The following is a 5,951-nucleotide window of genomic DNA, read 5'->3' on the forward strand; positions in this document are numbered from 1 at the left end:
GCCTCTCATCCAGAGAAACCTGATCCTGAGTGTCCAGGGAACACCCGTAGAATGGGGGGCTACAGTCACGGGTGTGTCTGGTGTAACAGACAGTCGTTCTGGATACAACTGTAGAAGGTCATTGTGCTTGGCTCTGCAGGCACATTCTTGATCTTTTCATCTCTGTAGTGTAGTGATATCCTTCTCCCTCCAGGGCCTAGCAGTGACCTCCACTTTCCGCTGCTAATTGACAAACCCTTGCTGGATGTTTGAATACCTTTAGTCTCTCCAGAGAGTCGCCGGTGATAGCTCTGTTTTACTCTGTCCAGGCTTGAAGTACTAGTAGTCAGCTAGTCTTCTTGGAGTTCCACCCTTTGAGGATAGTTGGTATTATCTCTCTGGTGTCTTCTCAAGCTAAGTGTTTCTCTTGTCTATCTATTTTTCTTTAGTTGCAGTGGGGGCTGACTAGTGCTCACCTCGTCCCCTCCCTGTCTAGGGCCTACCGCTAGGGGAAGTCAGGGATTAGGTTTCCTGCTCGGCGATAGGTACAGAACCTATTTAGGGATGTTAGGGAAGCCAGGTTGTTGTCAGAACTGCCTAGGGGTCTTCACTCCCTCTTTTCCTAATATTTGGGCTTCCTCTCCTCTTCCCATTGTTGTACACTTAGTCTTTCCCTCACCTAGCGTGACACGAAGACACGCACAATAGTATGCACATAGACACACACGGTGACACACACATAGACATGCATGCAGACATGCATGCAAAGATGCTCATAGACACACACACAGATATGCCCACAGACATGCACATTGACACACATAAAGACACAGACATGCACAAAGACACGCATGCAGACACGAACGCAGACACACTCACAGACATGCACACAAACATGCACATAGAAACATACGCAGATGTGCACACAGACATGCACATTGACACACAAAGACACACAGACATACAAGCAGACACGCACGCAGACTCGCTTATTGACATGCACGCAAACATGCACATAGATACACACATCCTGATATGCACACAAACATGCACATTGACATGCACAAAGATACACGCAGACGTGCACAGACAAATCGCAGACTTGCTCGCAGACAAATTCACAGACACACATGCTGATATCCATGCAAACACATGCAGATATGCACACTGTAAGGCAGCGCTAGACATCATAATGGGGGATATTCGCTGCACCGGGTAAATTAAGCACACGTGCAATGTCCTTCCGGTATTTAAACAATGCTCAGCAGTTTATTACTTCATAAGCTACAGTTCACCGGGTCCAACTCCGTGGCACGCCGACACACATATCTATATAATGTTCACGAGCCAAGTGGCACACAGGCCCACTTGCTCCAGGTTACAGCCTACAGCAAGGTAATAAATTATCAATGTCCATATCAATGTTCATGTAACAAAGTGTATTACCTTTGCCAGGTTTAGTTGCTGCTGTCCATTTAATCCGCCACCACTGTGGCTTTGTGGCTTCCCAGGTAGGGATCTCCAGCCGTCGTCCCGTCTAAGGCTACTGGAATATTTCACTCACACCCATCCAGTCTGCGCCTTTCCGGATTCTTCACCAAGCCGCTGCCTTCCAAGGCCACTGGCATCTACACAAGATCCAGGCTCGACCTTTCAGGCTGCCAGGCTTCACGGTATCACGGTGTCCCACACACACACAGGGAACAGGCCTCACGCCCAACACACCGAACACACCTGTCTCAAATTACCAGGGTTTATATATCCTGTGCACACACACACACACAAACTGACAGGACCTTGCTTATGTCACAGTCATGTGATCAGTCAGCTGTGTGTATAGGTCCTGTGTGCTGTCCCAGTCATGTGTACAGACCTTTACTGTGCATACAGGACCTGTGTGATGTCACAGTCATGTGACCAGTCACCTGAGGGGAAAGGTATATGGTCAGGTAAAACACATCCTAGACCATTACCGTAATGCAAGCACGTCGCTGCATTACATATCCCCCCCCTCTGTTCAAACTTGTGGGGTTGAACACATAATATACACAATCACCTCATATCCCACTGCTCATACCGAGACCATGTACTTGTCAATTGCGCTGTTCAGCCCCTGGAATATTAGTCAATGACATTAGCCCATTCCTTAGGGACCTACCATTTGTCACTGTCACTGACTTAGTCGGGTCACCTTTCCGGGTCGTAACCTTGTCAGAGCTCCCCCGCTCCCAGCGGTCAGTCATAATCTTGTCAGACCTCCCCCGCTCCCAGCGGTCAGTCATACAGCGGAGTGACTCACATGCCCTGGTATCTAAGGTCCGGTTCGACTCCGTACTGTCCCGTCCTCTATGGGGTCGTTTGTATGGGCTGCTCAAACCTGAGTTACTGGAGGTCTCACTACCTCTAAACCCATGCCCACTACTCTCAGGACATCTTGAAAGGTCCCTAACTCCAGCTGTAGCTGTTCTGTTATTTAGGGGGCCCTTTCTCTGTCGGGTCTCACTATTTCTAGACGGCTTCCATCTTCTGCTGCTCAGATGATGCTGTCTATCTACTCGCAGTCTAGCGAGATTCAATTGTTCTACCTCCTGCAGGTAGGTCACTCGGTACTCAATCAGCATGCGTATATATTCTAGGCTTTCTTCTGTTCCTACAGCGGAGAAGGACACCATGCCGTCTTCGTCTGGTATCCTGTCCTGATGATCACGTGGACTGCTTACTTTCACCACACCAGACTTCTTGACCATCATCTGCATGGCTCGACGGCTTCTCCCAATGAGCTTTCTCACCAGAACATGAGGCACCCGGATGACCTCTTCACGCATACTGTGAGCTTTCCTCATCAGCTCCAGTTGTCTAACGGCTTGTTCCGTCTTCAACCGGAGAAACCGCTTCGTGCGAATACATCGCCAATGCATATCACTTAGGATCGCCACCCTCTTCACTGTGACTGCGGTCATGGACAGAACCACCAGCTGTTTAGCTTCGGAGGTCAAGTACACCTTACAGGCTCCCACAGCCTTCTTAAACTCTTCATGCATGGACTCACGGGTGCATTCTTCCCTCAAATCCTCGGGTACATCTATGAGGCATTTGTACCAAGACGTTTCGGTCTCACCAGTAGTGTTGAGCCACCCCCGTAGTATTCGAGTTCGGTTCGGTTCGTCGAACACCCGTGTGTTCGCCGAACTGTTCGTCGAACACCTTCGAACACCGTTAAAACCAATGGCAGGCAAACAAAAACACATAGAAACACATAGAAAACACCTTCAAAGGTGTCCAAAAGCTGACAAACTGCTAAGAAGACACAACTAACACATGGAAAAGTGACAAGTAGATATAGTCATGCGAAAAGAAAAGAGGTGGAGGAGTAAAAGGAGGGGGAGACACAGATATAGGTATGTCATGCCCTTCTAAAATCCAAAAAGTGAGAAGCCGACACGGACAGTCCGATCCTGCCCGTGCCACCTCCGTGTCGCCGGGTTTGTGCCAGAGCCGCGGTGAACCCTGACGGCCAGCCCCACTCTCCCAATACTGGTGCCTGTCCGCTGGTGGGTCGAGCGAGCCCCCCTGTGGTGGAGGCAGCTCTAAGCTTTTTAATTTAAATTGTCTCTCTAATTTGAATGAATACACTTTAAATCCATTTACAAGGATCTATTGGAGGGCAAGTCTCATGCCAGCAGCCGCGTAATTCCAGCTCCAGTAGCGTCCACTAAAGCTGCTGCAGTTAAAAAGCTTTTATAAGGATCGAGCTCGGCTGTCCACCGCAAGGCATCCTACTGCCAGTCCCAGCCCCTATGCCTTGGGGTGCCTCCTGATGCTCTTCACTGAGTATCCCGTGGTCTCGAAGCATTTCCTTTGAAAAAATTAAGTGTCCAAACTACAGGTGGTGTAGCTTGCGTAACACTCGGGATAATCCGCTGACTAGCAGACACTGCTACTAGGCACAAAGTATTTCCTGGGCTAGATGCAGTTAAAAATTTGTAATTAGATACTCTCGTTGGATGCTGAGAAAGCATTCCATAGAGTCTCCTGGCACGCCATATATGATTATCTTAAAAAGATTGGGGTAGGGGTCTAGGGGACCCTTTCATAGCCAAAATCACGGCCCTGTATCGCAATACGTCACCTAGGCTGAAGATAAATGGAACTGTAGCACTCTGAGGGCTCGGTTGCTACAGAGGTATTGCACCTCACCCAGAGGTGTGATATCTCACTCTCAGGTAAGGATGGAGTGTGGATCAGGACCCGACACCTGCATGCATTACACCACATTGCCGTGGGGCAGGGCAACCAATATGCCCCTGAGATGGGCACGACAGTCCCTGTCCCTGGCTGGAGTGGGGGGAGTGAACACTGAGGAAGTGGAACCCTGTAGTGCAGGAGCAGAGAGGAAGCAGTTCCTGGGTGCATTGAGAAGGGAGTATAAAAGGTGGGCACCATCTTAGTTCAGTGCAGAGAAGTCTGAGCAGAAGTGACAGGGAGCAGGGGCTCTGCATGAGCTCTGCTCCGGAGGCGGGCCTAGTAACAGAGGCCCAGGCCTGGAAGAGGGAGAAGGAAGGAAGAGGAGTGGAGAAGGCTCCAGGAATGAGGAACGAAGGGATCCCAGGGGTGCGGACGGGCGAGTCGCCACCGCACACCCGAATCCACCTCAGGCCAAAGGGGGAGACCGGTCCCCGAAACTAGTGGAGGCAGGAAACGACCCTCAGCTAGAAACTGGAGGCTGTGACATTTTATGTGGCGCAGCCCCTCGCTGCACCCGCTAGGAAGGCACCACAAAGGGTCAGGGAAACTGGCGCCAAGTTTACCAAGAGGAGGCCCGAGGCAGCCGGACAGAAGGGTTGGTAAGAAAGGCCAGACAAAGGACACACAAAGGGGGTCCTGTGAAGCGCTCCAAAGTTATCTGGGAGTTCTCTGAGCCCCTCACCTGGTGAGCACAGTACGACGTGGGCAGCCGTTACCTGCAGACGTGGTCTGGATAATAAGAAATGTGAGTAAAGGCCCTGGACTGCATCACTGACTCCGTGTCGTTACTGCTGCTGCCCTGCACCATCACCCCCATCCTCCGCATACACTGCCCTGAGGCTATACTCCTCCCGTGGGGAGTTATGCTACGCTCTGCTGCACCCACAACACCAGCCTCAGCGGTCTGCCCTGCAGCGGCGGTTCACTCTGACCGCAATCCACGGGTGGCGTAGTCGGACATTTAAACATCAAAACCACATAAATAGTTCTGCCACTGGTTTGACCGCCCTGAGCCACGGAACCGGGTCACCGCCACGGAGACTACAACCACCAGCATCCACCAAAAAGGGTCCGGCTCCGGGTGTCCCAAGGCCCAGGGGGTGCATCAGAACAATTTCATCACCTTTCACAATCACCAATGGGACAAGGCAGGGATGTCCTCTGTCCCCTCTCTTATACATCCTAGTGACGGAGCACCTGCTCTCATCAATTCGCCATAACCCCAATATTAGGTGGATTGAGGTGGGAGGCACCGAGTACAAGTGCTCTCTATTTGCTGATGATGTCCTAGTATATATCACTCAATCACATATATCCATCCCTGCTGTTATGGCTGAAATAGATCACTTTGTTACATGGTCAAATTTTAAAATCAATGCAGCGAAGTCTGAGGCCCTCGATGTCTCCCTCCCCAAATCCATACAGGATTCCATCCAGTCCAACTTTCCCTTTGCCTGGCCCTCACAGGGTATCAAATACTTAGGAATTCCTATTCATAGAGACCTCTCCCATCTATGTTATCTTAATTTTGGGCCCTTTATTGAACAACTCCATACAGACCACGGTTGGCAAGTTAGAACTGTAAGATTCACTACGTGAACCACTGGTGTTTTGTGGAAAAGCACATGTACACTGTGTTCCAAATTATTATGCAAAAAGTGTTTAGGAGTGATAAGGGAAGAATTTGTTTGTTTGTCAGTTAAACTCATTGATGGTGATGTGTGTCA

The sequence above is a fragment of the Phyllobates terribilis genome, unplaced genomic scaffold, assembly GCF_046119375.1.
Source record: "Phyllobates terribilis strain yellow unplaced genomic scaffold, ASM4611937v1 Scaffold_1__5_contigs__length_1240528914, whole genome shotgun sequence".
In the NCBI taxonomy this organism is placed as follows: Eukaryota; Metazoa; Chordata; class Amphibia; order Anura; family Dendrobatidae; genus Phyllobates; species Phyllobates terribilis.